We start from the raw sequence: 23,844 nt of genomic DNA, 5'->3' as shown, positions 1-23,844 counted from the left end.
CAGGTACCAGCATTTCTTTGGTTGGGTGTTCCCAGATAGTTTAGTTTGTAACAATGTTCCATTTTTTGGTCTTTCATGCTTGGTTCATAAGGAATGTAAAAAAATATTTCATGTGGGTATAAAGATAAGGAGATGTGGTACGATTGCTATTAAGACAACTATCAGGAGATCAAAGGACAAGGATGTAAACGAAGTCAGGTCAGTGTTCACTAAGATAGGTTTTCTAGGTACAATGTAGGTACTTTTTGAAAGTGGATAACCAATGGATTTATTGGGTCAATGGGATGAAGGTGGGGTGATGTGGGAATGAATATTTTAGCTTGGTTAGAATTAGTAGAAGAAATAATGTTGCCCGTTCAAGATGAAAATGAATAAGCTGCTGCATTTCTGCCTCACATTAAACATGAAAAATTATGTAAAAAAGTGAAAATGAAGCTATGTGACATAAACAATCTGAGCAACAGATAAAAATGAAATAATATTGACTATTTGTGAATAATCTGTCCAAGAGAAATCCTCCTGCCTTACCCCCTAAAAATGAAATGATTGTCCACTTATATATGCTCTTAATGCTAATAAAAAATGTCAAATCTTTACCAATATAAAAATAAGGAGATGTATGAATGCCAATGAGACAACTATCCATCAAATTCAAATGAAGTGGATGTAAGCAATTATAGGCAACTGTACAGCCTTCAACAATGAGAAAAACCCATATTGTATAGTTGTCTCTAAAAGGCCACAACGTGAAAAATGTGAAACAAATTATGAGTAGGGTGTATGACACAATAAGCAGATAACCCATCAAAGTTATTCGTAAAATGCTATTAGTTGCTTGTGTTACTAATGTTTTTCACAAGGGAAATTTACTTGTACTTGCCATGGGTACAACCATTGATTTTAGGATATAAATGATACATTCATTGTTGAAGACCCTACATCAACTGTCAAGATGAAGAACAGGAATAAAAGCCATGTTCATTGATAATTTTCTGTTTTCTATGTATTGGGTGCAATTTAGTCCCATGTACATGTACATTTACTCCATATCATTTCAGTTTCTATTTTACTGTTGTTTATAATCATGAACTTATTTTTAACTTCCTGCCAGTCCTTCAATGAACTCAAACCTCCATAGTTCCAATAACAACTCATGTATTTGCAGTTTGAACAGACGAGAATTCTTGAAAATCAATGAATTCATTTAATTTCTCATTTGTTGCGGACCTTACATTTGTACATGTATATTGATTCTGTTAAATTTATTCATAACTTAACTATGATAAAAAAATCAACATACAGATATTGTATGGAGACTGACTATTCTTGAAGACTGTATGATTTCCTCTAACTGTCAACATGGTCAATGCTCTTGTGGTAGTTGGGTCAGTTTCATATACTAGAAGAAAGGACAAAGACAAGCTTCGAAAATAAATAATTGTTTTGACCTTCTCTTTGGGGTTATCTTAAACAGCTATTACAAGTATCATAAAGATGTGTTGGGCTACTCAAATTACGATCACAAGAAAAACAACAACATAATTACGATAATTTTCGGCAACTGCCAAATGTAAACGACTATCAAAGTTTATTTTCCAGCTTGAGAGAGGTCCTCAATATGACATACTCAGAAGGAATCGTGTTATCTTTGCGAATTAAAACAAAATATTGATCAAAGATGCTAAAACAAACTAAACCTAACAACAAACAAGTCAAAAATGATCATTTTGCAATACACGCTGTTCGACCGGATATTTACTAACAGGCGCGAATACATTTATAGTGGCGAGTACGCAACATCTCACGATACGCGAGAAGTGTCGATATACCGCGAGATTCCAATCCTTCTCACTATACAAATCCTTGATAAAAACTAGGAATCGAAAGATGATCACTGCGTTATAAATATTGTAAAAAAACAATTGTTACAAAGAGATTAACGGGAAATATATGTCAAAATAGAAAGCACGGATGATCTGGCTGACCAAATTGTTTTACTTGCGAGAAATGATTGACAGGTATGAATAGACGTAGAGGCTCCGACGGGGAACGTGGTATCGAAAGGAAAATAATAGTTTATTCACAATGCCTATATTCAATTTGTTTATATACTTTATAAATATGATATGTTGGCCTTATACTTAGAATTGTGTTTCTATTAATAACTTTAAGGAACAGGACGTTAAAAGGGGGAAATATTGTAACCATCAACGAAAACCCGTATAATTTACGGGATTGATGTCTCAACATTTTGATTAAAACTTCGATTGAAAACAGTCCTGGTTGTTATAATTTTGAATAAAATGAAACATTTACGGTTTACAAATACAAATACGAATAGTTTATTGGCACAAACACAATTATTATAATTGGCAACACATTTTTACAGTACATTGTTAAAAATCGTCTTTTTTTCATTTTCAAGTTAAAAAAAAGTTGATCCCATATTCATGATATTAAATTTTTATTTTTATTGTAATTTTTTCTTTTTGAATATAAAACAATATTTTACATTAATTATCTATCCTCCATAAATACTAAAATATCTGTACAGGTAAAATTTAATTCTAATCAAGCTGGTACAGATTGATTTACGACCTTCCACTCGGATATTGTACAGGTTGATATCACAGCAGGTGTTAATTACACTCAGACAACTGTCCGGCCAGTCTGACATCTAGACGGATTAAGACATCCATAATAATAAGTCTCTACCCGTACTGTAAACTTGGAAACTTGTGATGGAATATTTTCACAGTTACTGTTTTAGAGATTCTTATATCTAGCATGTTTAGCAAAAGATGTTGGGTATACATGTATGGCAATGAGACAGCATCCCCAAAACAGACAGAAATTGCTTTGTTCTCAGTTTGAAATTGCACACTGTCACATATTTTTGTATTACAGCTAGAATTTGATATAAAAAAGATGATCTGGTATAATTGCCAATGAAGTTTTGATTTACAATTAAGTCATTTTTTTATACGACCGCAAACAAATTTTTGTGGTCGTATATTGGTATGACGTTGGCGTCGTCGTCGTCCTGCGTGTATGGATCTCTCTGAAATTGTACTGCAAGGTACCATACCACAAAGGGAAGGCTGGGATTGATGATGAGGGTAATTGCCTCAATATTTTAGGAATAAGGGGCAAAAAACAAGCATTTTTCTAGTTTCAGGACAATAACTTGTGTGTAAGTGTATGGATCTTTCTGAAATTGTAATGGAATATTTTCACAGTTACTGTTTTAGAGATTCTTATATCTAGCATGTTTAGAAAAAGATGTTGGGTATACATGTATGGCAATGAGACAGCATCCCCAAAACAGACAGAAATTGCTTTGTTCTCAGTTTGAAATTGCACACTGTCACATATTTTTGTATTACAGCTAGAATTTGATATAAAAAAGATGATCTGGTATAATTGCCAATGAAGTTTTGATTTACAATTAAGTCATTATTTTATACGACCGCAAAAAAATTTTTGTGGTCGTATATTGGTATGACGTTGGCGTCGTCGTCGTTGTCGTCGTCGTCCTGCGTCGTCCGAAGACCCATTTGTTTTCGCACTCTAACTTTAGTTTAAGTGAATGGATCTCTATGAAATTTTACCACAAGGTTCAATACCACAAAAGGAAGGTTGGGATTGATTTTGGGGGTTATGGTACCAACAGTAAAGGAATAAGGGGCCAAAAATAAGCATTTTTGTAACTTCAAGACATAACTTGTGTGTTAGTGTATGGATCTCTCTGACATTGTACCACAAGGTTCCATATCACAAAAGGAATGCTGGGATTGATTTTGGGGGTAATTGCCTCAAAATTTTAGGAATTAGGGGCCAAAAAAGGCAAAAAACAAGCATTTTTCTAGATTCATGACAATAACTTGTGTGTAAGTGTATGGATCTTTCTGAAATTGTACTACAAGGTTCCATATCACAAAGTGAAAGCTGGAATTGAGTTTGGGGGTAATTGCTGAAACGTTTAGGAATTAGGGGCCAAAAAGGGGCCAAAAATAAGCATTTATCTAGTTTCCAGACAATAACTTGTGTTCAAGTGTATGGATCTCTCTGAAATTGTACTGCAAGGTACCATACCACAAAGGGAAGGCTGGGATTGATGATGGGGGTAATTGCCTCAATATTTTAAGAATTAGGGGCCAAAAAGGGGCAAAAAACAAGCATTTTTCTAGTTTCAGGACAATAACTTGTGTGTAAGTGTATGGATCTTTCTGAAATTGTACAACAAGGTTCCATATCACAAAGGGAAAGCTGGGTTTGAGTTTGGGGGTAATTTCCCTAAACGTTTAGGAATTTAGGGCCAAAAAGGGGCCAAAAACACATTTTTCTAGTTTCCAGACAATAACTTGTGTTCAAGTGTATGGATCTCTCTGAAATTGTACTGCAAGGTACCATACCACAAAGGGAAGGCTGGGATTGAGTTTGGGGGTGATGAATCATAAGGGGGTTCAAAAAATTTGGAGGGGGGGATTTTTTTTTTTTCCTTTTTTTTTTTCTTTCAAAATTTTCCATTTTAAGTTGGTTATTTCTGATTTATATTTAAAAGCAAATAATAATGATATGGTAGGAGATACACACCAAACAGGATGTGTAAATTATTATATAATAAGTATTGTGCAATAGCAAGAAATTTCAATTGCACAGTATTGCACAATAGCAAGAAATCTTCAATTGCACAGTATTGCGCAATAGCAAGAAATATCCAATAGCACAATATTGTGCAATAGCAAGAAATTGTCAATTGTACAGTATTGCGCAATAGCAAGAAATATTTAATTGCACAGTATTGTGCAAAAGAAGATACTTCGTATAAATTGCTTATTTCTTGACCAATTTCAATGGGGTTTTATTCTTGAATTCTTGGCGTTCTTTAATATGCTGAATCTAACCGTGTATTTAGTTTTTGGATTTTGGGCCCTGTTTTTAAATAGGTCCACATTGAGGTCCAAAGGGTCCAAAATTAAACTTTGTTTGATTTCATCAAAAATTGAATTATTGGGGTTCTTTGATATGCCGAATCTAACCGTGTATTTAGATTCTTAATTTTTGGTTCCCTTTTCAAATTGGTCTACATTAAGGTCCAAAGGGTCCACAATTAAACTTAGTTTGATTTTAACAAAAATTGAATTCTTAGGGTTCTTTGATATGCTGAATCTAAACATGAATTTAGATTTTTGATTATGGGCCCAGTTTTCAAGTTGGTCCAAATCGGGGTCCAAAATTAAACTTTGTTTGATTTCAACAAAAATTGAATATATGGGGTTCTTTGATATGCTGAATCTAACCATGATTTTTGGGCCCCGTTATCAACTTTGTCCACATTGAGGTCAAAAGGGTCCAAAATTAAACTTTGTTTGATTTCATCAAAAATTGAATTCTTGCAATTGGGGTTCTTTGATATGCTGAATCTAACCATGTATTTAGATTTTGGATATTGGACCATAATAGGTGAATGTCCAATTTAAAATTTTTAAGTTCTTAGACCACATTCATTCTGTGTCAGAAACCTATGCTGTGTCAAATATTTAATCACAATCCAAATGCAAAGCTGTATCAAGCTTGAATGTTGTGTCCATACTTGCCCCAACTGTTCAGGGTTCGACCTCTGCGGTCGTATCAAGCTGCGCCCTGCGGAGCATTTTATTTACTCTTGTGATTGGTTCAGGTAAAGATTAACCACTGATTGTACCCTTGTCAATGATATTTGTAGGCAGTAGTTTTATAAGCATTTACACATCATTTTAATTTCCATGCTGACTAGTTTGTCCTGTCCGCTATGCCATGACTCATTCACCTGACACTGCCTGAAACTTTTGGATTGTGTATATATGTATTAATTGTGATTGAGTTAGTCATTTCTGTGTATTTATATTATATATGGTACATAGAATTTCTTTTATTCTGACAGAAAAGAAATACCATTCAGTTGCCTCCAATCTTAGCAGGTGATGGGAAATAAGTTTTCTGATTTTGACATGTTTGAGATGAACCTTAAAATATTATGGCTCTTGATAATGAAAAAAACAATTGATTGATTGTGCTGAATGTCATGTAAGCACTTTTGGCTATTTCTTGGCTGTCCATTTGTATTGGTGAACACTGGTAGGCAGGGATTTAATATGAAATGAGCAGCAGAAAAAAATAGGTCACTATTTCCAACTTCATGGTATAAATGTAAACTATAAGCATGATAAGGTTGAGAAATTGAGATGATGTATATGACAAGGTTGTTGATTGAATCATAGGTACATGTACATGTATCTGGAACTAATTGGATGTGGGTTTTTTTCACAGATGCGATTAACATAAGTCGTGTATACATATGCATCCGATATTTGTCGAACTGGTTATCGCTTTATGATATAGTGTAAGCATAAATAATGAGAGCTCAAAGTACATTTTTTTGAAGTATGGGGTACTCAATGCCGTAGCTTTTTTAATAAAAAAAGCAAGCCATACAAAATACTGGCCTGGTAACTGGTGAAAATTCATATTCATTCATAGGCCAAAAAATTACCCTACCCCACCAGAATAAAATTCAAAAAGACCTCCCAATCATGATTTATAAATTGATACCAGTCACACTTGAGATACAGGAGATATTCAACTAGTAAAATGTGAATATTTATATGCAGGTAGGAGTTAATATTTATGATTTAAACATTGTCAATGACAAAGAGCAAACAAAAAAATCATGAATTTTCAAAATTTTTGGTATAAAGTTCTGTATGAAAATGCAACTTTTTTCATTAAAATTTTAATGGTTCCCAATATACAAGCACTAGAAGGGACTTTATAGTATACTATGAACTATATAATGAACTTGCATTTGCAAAAATGAGAACTGCACTATGACACCAGATGCGGATTCCGGATTTTGACCAAAAAAAAAGGGGGGGGGGCTGCGTGTCCCAACACTAATCGAAGTTATGGACATATAAGAAGTGTATACATTAACCATAAATTGGGTGATACACAAGGGATCAGAGCCCACATGAATCCACCTCTGCCATTTCAGCCATTTGCGGTGATATACACAAGAGGCGGAATGCAAGAAGATGTAAATATTCTATTTTATGAAAATCCAGCCTGTCACAATGAAAATTCCTTGAAAAAAACCCAATACTGAATAGGAAGCTTCAATAAATTAAGCAAGCAATAAGAGAATATTTGTTTATTCGCTCCAACATGACGTTATTATATGAAACGCTTCATGGTGAGTACAAAAAATACACTGAGTTATTCCGTCAGCCGATCCGACTACTGCAGGGTCATTCAAACGTTTTTCTCTCGCATTTCAAGGCGATAATGCTACTTCATGCTAAATTAATTGAAAAGGGCAGGTGCAAGAGCTATACCAACCCACTTGATTCTGGTATTGGTAGTCTCACTATCTGGGGCGTAAATAAATAGTAGACTATGTAGGGTTCTGGATAGTTTTTATTATCGTGAAGCATCAAATGAAACCCTGTAATATAATATCACATTTAAAACAACGTATATAAACTAATTCTTTTAAAACATGTATTATATCAATATGATAAATTTACGTAATCTGTGTACTTACAAAAATTAACCAATTAACTGTAAAATACGTCACAGTTTATGAAGTTAACAAAATGCACAATTAAACCTTATCTTATCAAAATATTACTTCCTGTGACATTCGAAACAGAATTTAACTTGTCAAAAGAGCAAAATAGAAATATAGTTTCTCATTTAGCAATAACATTATAATATACGAATTAGCCGTTAAAACTATAAACAAACAGTCTAAGCAAAATAAGCATTAATAAAGCCAATAGCGAAAAGCAGTTAACTAATAAAGCTAAGCTAAGCTAAACAAAGCAAAATAACTAAGCTAATAAAATAATAAGCAACTACAACTGAAACACTCATTCTTACCTCGTATGAGGTACAAAGGTTATGCCTCAACGTATTACTACATCATATGCAGAACTCTGTCATAAAACCTGTATAACAAATACTAAATTATAGTTACTATGCACAGACTTTTATAGTACTTAAAATCTATTAATCTGAGACAAAAATGTTATAAAGACTCTGAAAAGTATTGATCAAGTTAACATTTTACTCATTTACTCTCGGACTCATTCTGCTCAAATATTCGCCATTCATTACGTTTATCTTTACACTTATTTATTTCCAGGCTTAAATTATGTAACTCAAATGTAAAATAATAATGTGCCTGTTATAAAAGTTACGTTAATCTTTTAAATAATTTACAACATTCATTCACCAATCAAACGATACACATTCTTACTTCGAAGTCATGCTAAAATGGAAAGTTACTCGTGCGTGAAATACTGATTAATCCGGTAATAAAATTACGATGAAAATAAGATATAGACAGAATATCTAAAGAGATAAATAAACAAACTGACCTGGAATAATCGTGGAATTCCTCCAATACAAATAATACAAAATATGAAACAACAAATACAGACTAAAGAAAATATATGAAACGTCTGTTCGGTTTGAACATCAATCCACAATTAACTATAGACTTCAATAGAAATAAACCGCCAAAAGATATATAACCAATGAAATAGCAGAAAGTGTGCGGTCAAATCAAGCGTAAAACACTGACCATCAAAATAGTAGAAGTGAGTAACAATCAAGACGAAACTAGTCAATCGTCAAAGTCTGTGAATATAAAATACGAATAGTACAACTCATAATTAATTACAATCCGTAATTAATCTATTTGAAAACGAAAACACAAACATGAATTAGGAATAAAATCATCTTTATTTTAAAGTAAATTTAAATAAGAACTAAAATGCAAATTACAAAATCATATTAATATTTATTCAATCATGAATAAATACACGCTAGCACATACTCTTCCCTGATCTGAAATGACGTCCCGTCATTTGCTATGTGGAGTTTTAACAATATCTGAAATCGTCTTTGCTGCTTCTGATTGTAGATCTTCAAATAAGTTGGTCTCTGCCAATGATGTAATACACTGGATCCTCTGGTACCAATCTTTCTCTGTAACCAAACTAGCTGAATGCGATGTGTCATACTTACCTGACCGCATCCAAGCTGGTTGTCTCCTTTCCCTGGTAGACCGTCTAATAGTCGGAGAAGATGACGACGAACTGTCTTCAGGTGGATTCTCCTGCTGTTTTATGTCATTTCTACCATCTAAAGCGCTTCTCTGTTCTTCCATGGAATCTGTCTCATCAACTGTTGCAACTGAATCAGCCTGAGAAAGGGCGTCCCCATTAGATTCTGAAGCTTCTGTCTCTAATACCTCATTTCGCTCTTCCTGCTGTGATGTTGAATCGGTAACGGATGAGTCACTGTCATCATCAGCATTTGGATGTATAACGACCAATTCCACTGACTCTTCATCAGAAGATTCGTTCTGCCTGTAGTCTTGAATTGGTACAGGTCTATCAGGTATCGTTACAGGTGGTACTATTGTTGGCTTTCTTTTTCTTGGTGTTGGTACTGGTTTGTTCTCTTCAGGTGTTTCTGTGATGAATCCAACAGGTAGTAAATGGTTCCTGTGCAAATTTTCGTTTCTTTCCACCACCATGTTCTTTTTGCACTGTATAAACTGGAATGTCTTTGTTTGGTTGATCAAGAACACGGTAAGAATCTTTTTCCCATTTATCGGAGAGCTTGTGTCGTCCTTCAAATGCGTTGATTCGTACCAGTACTCTGTCTCCCTTCTGTATAGTTGCACCACGAACCTTGGTATCATAACCTCCTTTCTGTTTCAACTGGGATTTCTTCGACATCTCTGCTGCAGCCTTGTGTGCATACTCCAGTCTATCTTTAAGGTTGTTGATGTAGTCTTGATTCTTCGCTTCCTTCCTTAATCCAAATGCAATATCCACTGGCAATCTTGGATTTCTCCCAAACATCAAGAAGTATTGTGAGTAGCCTGTTGAATCGTGTCTGGTGCTGTTGTAACAATATACCAATGGTCCAACATAAGCCTTCCAGTTTCTCTTCTGTTCAACCTCCAGGGTTCCCAGCATACTCATTAACGTCCGGTTAAACCTCTCGCATTGTCCATTCCCTTGTGGGTGGTAACTGGTGGTGCGGGATTTTACCATTCCTGTTAAGGTACAGAGTTCCTTGATAAGCTTTGACTCAAACTGTGCTCCTTGGTCTGAGTGGAGTCTTTCAGGAAGTCCATAGTGAACGATGTAGTGGTTGTACAGTGCTTCAGCTGTTGTTCTTGCTGTCATATTCCTTGTTGGTATAGCTTGTGCAAACCTGGTAAAATGGTCTGTAATAACTAAGACATACTGTTGTCCTCCCTTCGATGGTTCCAGGGTTAGATAATCCACGCATACAACCTGTAACGGTGCAGTGGTCTGAATACTTACCAGCGGTGCTCTGTGATTAGGGATGGTTTTCCTCCGTAAACATCTGCCACAGTGTGATAGCCACTCCTCCGCGTCTTTCGCTATACCTGGCCAATAAAAGCGGTCTCTGAGTAGTGATAGAGTCCTATCTTTTCCCTGGTGTCCTATATCATTGTGGTATGCCTGTAAAATGGTGGTGATAAATTGTGATGGTAATACAAGTTGTTTCTTCACTTCATCTTCACTGTTAACTACTCTGTATAGAATATCATCAATGATCTGTAGGTGGTTAAATTGTCTCTTCAATATCGGGTCACCTTGATTCGGTTTCTGCTGTTTTTCGACCATCTCTATCCAACGTGTTATCATCTTGTCCTGTTGTTGAACTTTCTTCCAATCTACGATGTCAGTGGTTGGTGGTCCATTTAACACGTTGTCCTCTTCATCCTGAACTAAATTGGGGTTGATGGCTAAACATTCTGCAAAAGGTGTTGGTACAACTGCACTACAGATGGCACGTATAGAATCAATGTTGATGTCTGCTCTATCTTCAGCTACTGGTAGTCGACTGAGTCCATCTGAATCAGCATTGGTTCTTCCAGGGCGGTACTTGATGTTAAAGTGGTAGCAGGTAGCATCCAGTTTTGCTGTTGTCAGAACATATGTGAGTGGGTTGTTATCTGTCCATACTGTAAATTGCTGTCCAAACAGGTAATCTTTAAACTTATCTGTAATGGCCAACTTCAATGCCAAAAAACTCCAGTTTATGGGGCGGGTAGTTCTTCTCTGCTTTTGTCAGACCTCTGCTAGCATAGCTGATAACACGCTTTTCACCCTGCTGTTCCTGGTATAGGACTGCTCCTAATCCAATTCCTGAAGCATCTGTGTGCAACTCAAATGGTAAGGTTGAATCGGCATATCCTAATATAGGTGCTGATGTAAGAAGTCGCTTCAAGGTGGCAAAGGCTTTCTCTTGGTCTTGTCCCCAGTTCCATGTTATCTGCTTCTTGGTCTTACCTTTGCTTCCCTTTTTGCCTGTTGGTGATGGCATTAAATCAGTGAGTGGTCTACTAATCTGGCTGAAGTTCTTGATAAATCTTCTGTAGTAGCCTACAAACCCAAGAAATCGTCTGACATCCTCTGGCGATGTTGGTTTCGGCCAAGTAGTAACTTTGTCCGTCTTCTCTGGGTCAATCTCCTTTCCTGCGTCTGAAACTATGTGGCCCACAAACTTCACACGTCTCTTAAAGAAGGAACACTTCTTTGGCGCTAGCTTTAAGTTGACTTGCCTTATCCTCTCCATCACTAGCTTTAGGTTCTCCAGATGTTCTTCATATGTCTTCCCAAAAATGATAACGTCATCTATGAAAACACAGCATATCCGCAGATTGTAGTCAGCTAGGCAGTCCTCCATCATTTTCTGGTAAATGGCTGGGCTGTTGGTTAGACCAAACGGCATTCTGTTATACTCAAAGAAACCCAATGGACCGACTGTGAAGGCTGTTCTTTCTTTGTGTGGTTCATAGATCTCAATCTGATGGTATCCTGACTTCATGTCCACAACGGAGTAGTAGGTCGATCCTGCCAAACAATCCAATAGTTCCTCTATTCTGGGAAGAGCGTAGCTATCTTTTTTCGTGGCTTGGTTAAGTTTCCTGTAGTCCACACATAGGCGTAGGCTTGAGTCTTTCTTCCTAACTAGTACCACATTGGAAGCAAAAGGACTATGTGATGGTCGGATAATCCCCATGTCTAGTAGCTGTCTCCAATGTGCCCTGACTTCATCATATGCTGTTGGTGGTATGTGGCGGTATCTCTCCTTGAATGGTTTGTCTTCCAGAAGGTCTATCCTGTGCTGTACTGTGTCAGTGTGACCCACATCATCATCCCTTTTGGAAAAGATATCCATGTAAGAACGGATAAGTGCACGTCCTTCTTCAAACTGTTCATCAGTAAGATCACTCTGCGTAAACTCCATCTTGTCCATAATAGCTTCTGTTTCATCATCTGATGATGTTGTTTGTGGTGATTCGATGGTTACTGGCTGAATTTCACAAACTATAGCTCTTGGTGGTATACTGATGGTTCTGGTTGTTACGTTGGAAATTCTTATATTCACTGGTCCATTCTTTCGGTGTTGGTAGTTGATAAGTGTCGGTTCAATGTCCAAATCGTTGTAATTCTTGGCAAGTAATGATGACTGTAACATAGCTGGTGAATCATGGTACGGTATTTCTTTGTCTAGGTAGCCGGTTAATGTGATTTATGAATTTGGTGGTACTGTTATAGACTTGATATCTCCACTTCTGATGATTCCAAGACGGTTGCTGTTCTTCGTAAGTTGTTTTTCTCTAAGTATAATACATCTTAGTGCTAGGTACCATGGTGTAGTCAAGCTGCTTTCCTGTAAAAATCTATCTCCTATACTTACCTTTAGTGTATCTATGATGGTTGAAAGTGTGTTGGTTCCTAATAGCAGCGGTACCTGTTTGTTGTATCTACTGTCTGGTATAACTAGAAGTATACATGGGTAATCCTGATGATGACCTGGTATCTGTATGCAAGTTTCAGTATAACCAAGGTATGGTAACTGCTGCCCATCTGCACACTCTATATCCAGCAAGGTTTTGATCTCCAATAATTGTGTCTGTATATGTTGGTTGAAGAAAGATTGGCTGACGGTTGAAACTGTTGAGCCGGTATCTAATAAGGCTGATATTTCCATACCATTTATATTCATCTTTACTTCTGTTGGCTGGCCAAAGAGTCCTGGTGGTGTCTTTACCTGACTGACTTTGGGAACCTTGCTGCTCTGTAAACCTATGGATGTTCCCCCTGCATAGGCTTGTTGGGAGTTTAAATGCTGTCGACTATGGTCCATTCTAACCTTGCATCCTATCTTCAGATGTCCTGTCTGTCCACATCTCCAGCATTGGTATTCTCTGTCAGGGTTATCTCTGCCTCCTCTATAGTTGTTCTGTCCTCTACCTCTATTTCCTCCTCTACCTCTATATTGTTGTTGCTGTTGTCTAAACTGTGGTTGTTGTTGCCATGGTGATGACTGATTGGGTTGCTGCCATTGACTTGGCTTACTTGGTGGTTGCCATGGTGATGGTTGTGTAGGTTGTTGCTGATGGTTCCATGGTGCTTGCTCCCATCTTTTGTCATTCGAATCCAGTCTGGTATGGATCTGATTAATCAAACCTTTGATTTCTTGTAGACTTTCATCCTCAGGTTGGGTTGTAATAGCCTTGCTTATCTGTGTCTTGGTATCTGTTGGTAGTGTTTCACTTCTGCTGCTATAGTCGCTCTCTATCTGCCTTAAAGCTACACGTAGTCCATCAAAATCTCCAATGGTATCATATTTATGTCCTGATATATCCTTCAGGTGTGGTTTCAATCCTGTCCAAATCATTTCATGAAGCATGTTATCCACATCCTGTCTGCGTACAAGTCCTCTATTTACTGCTTTTCCAATAATTCTTTCCAGTCTACAACTCCATGCTGTTACACTTTCTGTTGGTCGTTGTCTCGAACCATAAAACTCAGCTAAAAGCTCTTCCTTCTTGTCGACGCTTCCATATATGCTATCTAATTTCTGGATTATATCCTTAACAGTTGCGTTGAGTTCCAACCTCATAGCTACAAGTCCTGCTTCCCCTCTTAATGATCTTCTTACTGCATTCAGTATAGCATCTTGCTCATAGTTCTGCTTCAGTAAACACTGGACTTCATGTCTCCGTAATTCATATGTGGTATCGCCTGCCTTTGGTTCTGTTCCTGAGAACCAGGCTATCTTTGGTGGATGGTTCATCATCATCTTGGTCACATTAACTGGTTTAGGTGGTGGTACAAGTAGATTTGGAGTAGGTTCAGGTTTCTGTTCCTTGAATGCTCCTTGAGAAATCAGATATTCCATCATCCAATTCTTCAAGTCCTCGGGGGTATCAGCTTTCGGTTTAGCTCCCATCTTTTCAAACATCTCGAAAGTCTTCATCATCTCAGCTGTAGGTGTTTTTGGACTTGTTGGCTGTTCAGTAACAATGTCTTCCTCCTTGAATTTAGTAGCCATGTTGAATAGAAATTCCAGTGTGAAAATCCAGAACAAAATCAAAATCTATCAGGCAATACTGAAAACTGTATATTAAAAAAAATATGCGCGTACAAAATATCCGAGTATAGCTATAACGGTCGAATAATCAGCGTATAATAAGCGAATCGAAAGGTACGACAACTATGGATAATATATATCTATATCTAATATACTACTATAACTCACTGTATGAACTATAATATACTATGCTATGCTCAAGTCCAAGTCTAATCTGTCCACTCAATACCAATGATCAGTCTAAGAAATACTCTAAGTACAGAAATATCAAAGACCAGGTAGTAGTAAAGTAAACTCTAGATCACTAGCAGTGTAGCACTAACCTAAGACAAACTGTATAGCTGGCAGAAACAGTCTCAAAGATGGTAACTAATAGTACAGACAACTAACTAAGATCTCGCTCAAGTGTAAGTGTACAAGTGTTAGTAGGTATGTGTGCAGAGATATGGATGGGTTCACATGCAAAGGAATAAAGGATGGTATCACCTATATAACATGCACTATAACTCTATCATATACCAAGATTCACACTAAGTTTATCAAATGCAAACTTATTTATCACCTATAGTCAGTAAATAAAAAAAAAATATACTAATATCAAAATTTGTCTAAGCCTGTGCTGAAAATTCTATGTAAAAATCAACAATATAACTCAAACTAGACAACTAAATCAATATACATACTAATAAAAATGTCTAATAATTCTCATTTACATGTAACTAACATCACACCTCAACAGCATATACAAATAAATGTTGCGCAAAGTTACAACCTATGTGTTAAGGTATAAATGAAGAAAAAGAAAAAAATTAATCGCACAAATGTTATGCGTGTATGTTATATGCAAGTGTTAATGTGTACGTAAAGTCTCTATATGTAAGGCTTTATCTCACAAAAGTGTATGCGTGTATGCACTATAACCAAAAACAACTGTTCGGGTGACTAAATCAAATAAATTGCAAACTATTGCAAATCAGTGTATTGAAAAATCAATTTTGAATTTTCAAACAATCAATCAATGGTAAGGTGTCACAATGTGCATATGTATAGAAGGTGTGTATGTACTTCCGGTTGACCTTGACCTGTGTTGACCCAATTTGACCTCGAAGGGGGTGGGGGTTGTGGTCCGGTGGTCAAGTATCAATCACAATGTAAAGTAAAAGTGTAAACATGCATGTACATATAATCAATCAACACCAAGTGATGTTCAACATGAACCTTCAATGCTTGGCAAGTGTCACCTATTCTAAAGTGTCTCTAATTTATGTGTAAAAATTCAATAAAGTTACAAATGAAAAATCGTCAAAATTTTCAAAGACAATATTTTCAAATTTCTCAATAAATTCTGAATAAATCGCTACTCAATACCAATAGTCATGTGATAAATATACATATGCATCTATTATAAGTGAAAAGTAACTTACAAATACAAGAATAAACACAAAATATCAGGTACTTTCTTGAACTTGTGGACAAATTTCCATGTGTTGTTTTCGTACTGGCCACAGACCACAATTAATTCCTCTATTAGTTCTTTATAACGTTATGTCTCATTAAAAAAATTGCACCTTGCATTTTTGTCAAATCTTTTGTGTGTGTAATGTATAGTATTAGTCCAAAAATATATCCAAAATTCAGAAAGATTGAACCAATGACTCTTACAAATTTAGCCACTACACAGCCATACCCCTATCGACAAGTCAAGAGATGTTCCGAAAACTGTAAATATTACCTTTTTGCACTTGGCCTAATCACTCTTTCCATATCAAAATCAGTTTAAATACAACATCCAAAAATTTATTTTACCTCTCTTCTTTCACTTCCACCCCATAAAAACTAAGAAATCAATGAAAAAGGCAAAGAAAAAAAATTAAGAAAAAATACACTTTAATTAAAGGGAACTATATTCGTGAACAACGAAAGGTGGGGTCATTAATTGTGGTCTTGGGCCTATTAGACCCTTTTTTTCAATATAATACCCCAAAAAATGGCACGCATTAAGCTTATTCTATATCGAACTAGCATACCATATATCAAATCAATCCGACAAGTTTTATGGCAGTTCTGATAGTTTTAATGACACTACCCTCATGTTGATAATTCTAGTTGTTTTCTGGCATGAAACTTTCAAAACATGTAACTACTAGGAAAAGTAAAAGTTTAATAACTTTCTTGTTAAACATGATATCTTAAAAAAGTAAAATGTCTATAGTAGCTAAATGGTTAAATTTCTAGAATCTGAAAGAACATTTATCAAAAATTATGTTTTTTAAATTGAAATTATTTTTTTTCTAAAATTCTTGTAAATTTAGTGAATATACCAACACTGAACATAAATAAAATTCCATTAAAAATATTTAAAAAGAAAATTAACTTTCAAAACTTATCTTAAAAAATTGCTTATCTTATATGTAATAAGTAAAATATAACATAAACCCTAATCAAACAAATTTCACAGGTACTTGGCCTGTTTACCTGAGGTACCAATATTCATGTGTAACATCAGGTCAGATTACATGTAATGAAAATTTCAAACTAGTGTAATTTCTTTATTCCTTGAAATATTACTCTGAAATAAACTTTTTAGTAAAGTTTTCTGTTATGTTTATTTTTATAGATAAATAGATTTTAATTTTATAACAGATTTCTGTAAGAAAAATAGTTATTAAAAAATATATTGCATTTTGATAAAAAAAATTATAAAAAAATTAATAAAAAAAATAAATATGCTTCTTTGTTAAATTAATCTCTCAATAAATGATAAAGTAACATTTTTCAATAGATTTGGATGAAACAATCTTAATCTGGACCCCTAATAATAGAATAATTGGCTTAGTTGGATACTGCTAAGAAAACTCTGTTAATTCAGAGTTGCCTCTGAAGGTGGTCTCTTGAAATCTACACCACAGACTGCATCAAAGGAAAAAATGTACATCAAAGCAGATATCATACAATGCTTGATTATAAATATAAGGATGTCCAAAGTTTATGCTATCAGTCCAAGTTGGGATATTAAGGATCCAGCTAAATTTTCAAAATGTTCACTAAAGGCTATACCAAGAACAGGTCAAAGAAAGACAACTCTCCAAGAAATCCTGGATGGTTCCAAGCTGGAAAACCCAGTGGTAGAAGCCAAAGCCAGACATCAATACCGATCCCTCAATCAGGTAGTGCACGTACTTCCCATGTGCGGCAAACTTTTCAATCTTCTGACTGCAAAATAGAGACGACTGGTAACATCTGTACTCTTCGCTCGCAAGCTGACCTGGAAAGAGAAGAAAATAAAGCATTACATTTTGGTATGAGGTGGATAGACAGTCAACGGACACTCAGCTTGTACAACAGTACTTATGATAAACACCAAGTGGACTCACCATCCTGTCCTAAATTTAATGTTGACTATCATGAACAGAAAAAGTGGGGAACTTGCTGGCAGTATACCCTGAAATGCATAACTTGTGGTTTTATTGGAGACAGAATAAAGATGTACAAAGAAATAGCTAATGGCAAACCAGGACCCAACCAAGGACAACCAAATGTAGCCCTTGCATCTGCTTTGCAGGACTGCCCAATTGGAAATACAACAGTGCAGCAACTCCTTGCAGGAATGGACACACCACCACCATGTCGAAGCAGTATGCAACGCACATCCAGTAGAGTAGCAGCTGAAATGGTCAAACTGAACAAAACAGACATGGCACAGAAACTGGAACTAGTAAAAGAAGACAACAGAAAGCGAGGTGTCCCAGAAGATGAAATTAACATAACTGTGGATGCTCGATACAACAGCAACACAATTGTTAGTAAAAAGAAACCCGGTCAGAATGCCACTCAAGCATTTGCCCTTGCAATAGAAACAATGACAGATAAAAAGTATATAGTAGCTGCAGTTGCGCAGAATAAGATGTGTTAGAAAGGGGCTTGGCTTAGAGGAAAAGGCTTTCCAATAGAATGTCCTGGCCATGAAGAATGTACAGCAAATTTATACAGAGCTGCTGCCCTGTCAGAGTACGAGCTGGGAATAGAGATAGGAAATCAGCTAGGACTCCAGAAATGTCTTGTACGGTATGTGACCACAGATGGAGATGGACGTTCAGCTAGAGGTATTGAAGACGCCCTTACAGCTCTCGAACCAATGTGGAAAGTGGAAAGACTGGCAGATCATGTACATTTGGGACAGTCTCAATTCAGGGCCTCTTTGTGAGCTCAATACAGTGCCGGAATGTTCCATGGAAAAACAAAAGAGGAAAATAAACAACTGAGGACGGTGTTTAGCAAAGATCTAAAGTGCAGATGCTCCATGATATTAAAGAAACTGATGGAGAAATATGACAAAAACATTGATGAAATAAGCAAAGACTTACCAAAAGTGCTCGAGGCAACTCTTCGCTGCTATGATAGTGACTGCACCCTGTGTCCGGAATATTCCATTGTCTGCAAAGGTGATGCTGCACTTAACTGGTGGAGTCGTTCATCGTACTTGTCCACATACCAGATCACTGCCCTGCAAATGGATAAAACAGATAAATTTTTACTTCAAGAAATCCTGAAAATGAAATTAACTTCAGCAGCTATTGAAAGTATGAAACTTTATGACAATACAAACAAAAATGAAGGAGTACATAGAGCACTGAGTCTTAATTTGCCCAAGAATGTAATTTACTCCAAAAATATGGAAGGACGACTTGCTTCGGGAGTACATAGAAATAACAACATGCCGGGAACCTCGACACAACTGAAATGTACAAATCTAGGGGTAGACCTTTCAGAACGAAGTAAACTTCACCTGAAGAAAATGGACACTAACTTTCAATACAACCGAGATTACATACTAAGACCAGCAGTTCAAGAAAGGAGATTAAAGCAGAATGCAGAAAAGCTTGCAGAACACAAGACATGGAGAGAAATGAACAAAAAGCATGACTATTACTGCAAAGGTCAACTAGATCCACAGCCTGCCTTACAGTTCCAGGACCATGACAGCTACTGCAAACCAAAGCTTCCAAGACCTGCTGCAGACTGAGAAACCAGAGCCACCAGCAAACAAAACCATAAAAGGTCCTTTTCAGGACCACCCAAATATCAAAAAAAGAATCTAAAGTTGTTGTACATTAGCTTCCAATTTTGTTTTCCTTTTTTTCTCCCATTCTGATAAAAATATAAAATTTTGGCCTGCCCCAGAAAAAAAAAGAAGTAAAATGAAAATAAAAAAGTACCCGATAATTATTTTACCCAAATTATTATTGTCCATTTTTAACTCCACTCTGCAGGGAGGGAGGGGATCTGGGTGGCCTAAGCAGGAACCGGTTGAAACGCATGACTGCCGGCTGTTGTTGAAACCATGAGGTTCCAACGACAGATGTTCGACACTAATGCATTTCGAATTGTGGCACAGGTGCGAAACATCATCAGTTTTATCAATAAAAATATTCTGATGATGCACCATGTAGGCAAGCCTGTGCACATGCATTTGTCTCCACCCCCTGGCATCTGGAAATTTACAATTAATAACTCCATGTTTGCCATTAGGTGTACATAAACCTGTCCAAATTTGACACTGCCCATTATAGCCAGGTGCAGAGCTATCTCTTAATTTTTGACTATATTTTAGATAAAATGCATCCATTTTGAAGATGTGATGTTTTGTAAGACAATAGAGTAGTAATATATTCTAAAATATAAAAAGAGTCCAACATTATTGACAGAAAGGGCTGAAACTGGGGTCAAAGGGCTTTCAGTGCATCAAAATGGCCAAAAATGCCTAAAATTGCATATTATAACCGGTTTAAAGATAAGTATTGAATAAAATTACAATAAACCAATAATATTTATCATTTCAAGTGACTTTCTGCCAAAAAAGTTGGTCCTTTCTTTATTTTCAAGAATTTGGGTATCAGCCTCTTAGGCCACAGACCACAATTAATTCCTCTATTAGTTCTTTATAACGTTTTGTCTCATTAAAAAAATTGCACCTTGCATTTTTGTCAAATCTTTTGTGTGTGTAATGTATAGTACTAGTCCAAAAATATATCCAAAGTTCAGAAAGATTGAACCAATGACTCTTACAAATTTAGCCACTACACAGCCATACCCCTATCGACAAGTCAAGAGATGTTCCGAAAACTGTAAATATTACCTTTTTGCACTTGGCCTAATCACTCTTTCCATATCAAAATCAGTTTAAATACAACATCCAAAAATTTATTTTACCTCTCTTCTTTCACTTCCACCCCATAAAAACTAAGAAATCAATGAGAAAGGCAAAGAAAAAAAATTAAGAAAAAATACACTTAAATTAAAGGGAACTATATTCGTGAACAACGAAAAGTGGGGTCATTAATTGTGGTCTTGGGCCTACTCGAGTACCGGATGTCGAACTGTCAACAATGGCCACACTCGATTACAAATTCTAGAATACGCCGGCCGGAGCTACGGCTTCACTATTTCTCTTCCTTGGAATATTCCGGTCGGAGCCAACGGATCCTTTTCTATCTTGATGTTTTGTCATGAATCCTTCACTATCCTCCAAAAACGTGGACGCCACAATGTAGTCGCACTATCTGGGACGTAAATAAATAGTAGACTATGTAGGGTTCTGGATAGTTTTTATTATCGTGAAGCATCAAATGAAACCCTGTAATATAATATCACATTTAATAACATAAATTTACGTAATCTGTGTACTTACAAAAATTAACCAATTAACTGTAAAATACGTCACAGTTTATGAAGTTAACAAAATACACAATTAAACCTTATCTTATCAAAATATTACTTCCTGTGACATTCGAAACAGAATTTAACTTGTCAAAAGAGCAAAATAGAAATATAGTCTCTCATTTAGCAATAACATTATAATATACGAATTAGCCATTAAAACTATTAACAAACAGTCTAAGCAAAATAAGCATTAATAAAGCCAATAGCGAAAAGCAGTTAACTAATAAAGCTAAGCTAAGCAAAACAAAGCGAAATAACTAAGCTAATAAAATAATAAGCAACTACAACTGAAACACTCATTCTTACCTCGTATGAGGTACAAAGGTTATGCCTCAACGTATTACTACATCATATGCAGAACTCTGTCATAAAACCTGTATAACAAATACTAAATTATAGTTACTATGCACAGACTTTTATAGGACTTAAAATCTATTAATCTGAGACAAAAATGTTATAAAGACTCTGAAAAGTATTTATCAAGTTAACATTTTACTCATTTACTCTCGGACTCATTCTGCTCAAATATTCGCCATTCATTACGTTTATCTTTACACTTATTTATTTCCAGGCTTAAATTATGTAACTCAAATGTAAAATAATAATGTGCCTGTTATAAAAGTTACGTTAATCTTTTAAATAATTTACAACATTCATTCACCAATCAAACGATACACATTCTTACTACGAAGTCATGCTAAAATGGAAAATTACTCGTGCGTGAAATACTGATTAATCCGGTAATAAAATTACGATGAAAATAAGATATAGACAGAATATCTAAAGAGATAAATAAACAAACTGACCTGGAATAATCGTGGAATTCCTCCAATACAAATAATACAAAATATGAAACAGCAAATACAGACTAAAGAAAATATATGAAACGTCTGTTCGGTTTGAACATCAATCCACAATTAACTATAGACTTCAATAGAAATAAACCGCCAAAAGATATATAACCAATGAAATAGCAGAAAGTGTGCGGTCAAATCAAGCGTAAAACACTGACCATCAAAATAGTATAAGTGAGTAACAATCAAGACGAAACTAGTCAATCGTCAAAGTCTGTGAATATAAAATACGAATAGTACAACTCATAATTAATTACAATCCGTAATTAATCTATTTGAAAACGAAAACACAAATATGAATTAGGAATAAAATCATCTTTATTTTAAAGTAAATTTAAATAAGAACTAAAATGCAAATTACAAAATCATATTAATATTTATTCAATCATGAATAAATACACGCTAGCACATACTCTTCCCTGATCTGAAATGACGTCCCGTCATTTGCTATGTGGAGTTTTAACAATATCTGAAATCGTCTTTGCTGCTTCTGATTGTAGATCTTCAAATAAGTTGGTCTCTGCCAATGATGTAATACACTGGATCCTCTGGTACCAATCTTTCTCTGTAACCAAACTAGCTGAATGCGATGTGTCATACTTACCTGACCGCATCCAAGCTGGTTGTCTCCTTTCCCTGGTAGACCGTCTAATAGTCGGAGAAGATGACGACGAACTGTCTTCAGGTGGATTCTCCTGCTGTTTTATGTCATTTCTACCATCTAAAGCGCGTCTCTGTTCTTCTTCGGAATCTGTCTCATCTTTATTTTAAAGTAAATTCAAATAAGAACTAAAATGCAAATTACAAAATCATATTAATATTTATTCAATCATGAATAAATACACGCTAGCACAATAGAAAGGCCACATTTCAAATTTTTCAAAAAGTGCTGTGCCTTGTGATATAGCGTTCGTGTAAAAGAAATTTCACAATCCGAAGTGCCAAAAGGTCAATAAATCGTAAATATTCTCCACGATTTATTGTTTTTTATTTATAACACCTCTATTAAAAACTAGGCACAACACTTTTCCAGTAAAATAAGTTATCCTGATTACAGGGAGCCAAAAACCAGGGCAATCGGATTTCATCTTGCACCTGCTCTTTTGATTTTTTTAGGAAATGTCCTTACTTTCAGTTTGAAGTCACGTGACACTAGTGTATTTATATTTTTCTATAAATAAAAGTTTGGAATGTGATTCAGAATAGACCCTTTTCCCCCTGTTTACGCTTGTGACGTGCATTTTAACCTTTAAGCAAAGAAAACTAACTTTGAGTTCAATATGATTTTTCCTGTGTATAAAAATGGGATATTTCTTGAAACGCCCTTAACGTTCCTGCGGGCCGGCATAAATTGTCTAAATACGGTAAAATGTCTATGCACACACTCGGATTCGAATAAAGATAATGCGATATATTTATTTATGAATGGTAGCATGGAAGCTTACGGAGTTTGTTCATACCTCGATTCATATGATAAGGGTTCACTCTTAATGTAAACAAATCGAATATCACCTTTAAAACATCTAACAATACCAAGCCTAGAACTCATGGCTGCAATAATTGGAAGTCAACTTATATATCACCAACTTTTGACTTGAATTAATGTTAATCGTGTCATATTACGGAGCGATTGCCAAATTCCGTTGAGCTGCGAAAGTTCAAACATGACGTTCAAACAATTTATCACCAATCGAGTAAATGACATCTAAGAACTGACAGGGGAATACTGTCCAAGTGAATTCAGTCCCACCGATTTGCTATCAAGAGAAATAACAAACGAAAAGTTCTT

At 35.6% G+C, this 23,844-nt stretch overlaps 1 long non-coding RNA gene across 1 annotated transcript; it reads right to left on the bottom strand.

Moving 5' to 3' along the window:
- Positions 1 to 17,513: 17,513 nt before the first annotated feature.
- On the bottom strand, positions 17,514 to 20,781 carry LOC127713864 (uncharacterized). The gene is made up of 3 exons (XR_007987502.1): positions 20,548 to 20,781; positions 18,846 to 18,985; positions 17,514 to 17,746 (listed from the first exon to the last, which is right to left on the bottom strand). It is a non-coding gene; the product is annotated as an uncharacterized LOC127713864 (long non-coding RNA).
- Positions 20,782 to 23,844: the final 3,063 nt, after the last annotated feature.

The sequence above is a fragment of the Mytilus californianus genome, unplaced genomic scaffold (genome assembly GCF_021869535.1).
Source record: "Mytilus californianus isolate M0D057914Y unplaced genomic scaffold, xbMytCali1.0.p SCAF_82, whole genome shotgun sequence".
Classification (NCBI taxonomy): domain Eukaryota; kingdom Metazoa; phylum Mollusca; class Bivalvia; order Mytilida; family Mytilidae; genus Mytilus; species Mytilus californianus.
Note: the sequence above shows the minus strand (reverse complement) of the source record. Positions and strands in the feature narration are given on the sequence as shown.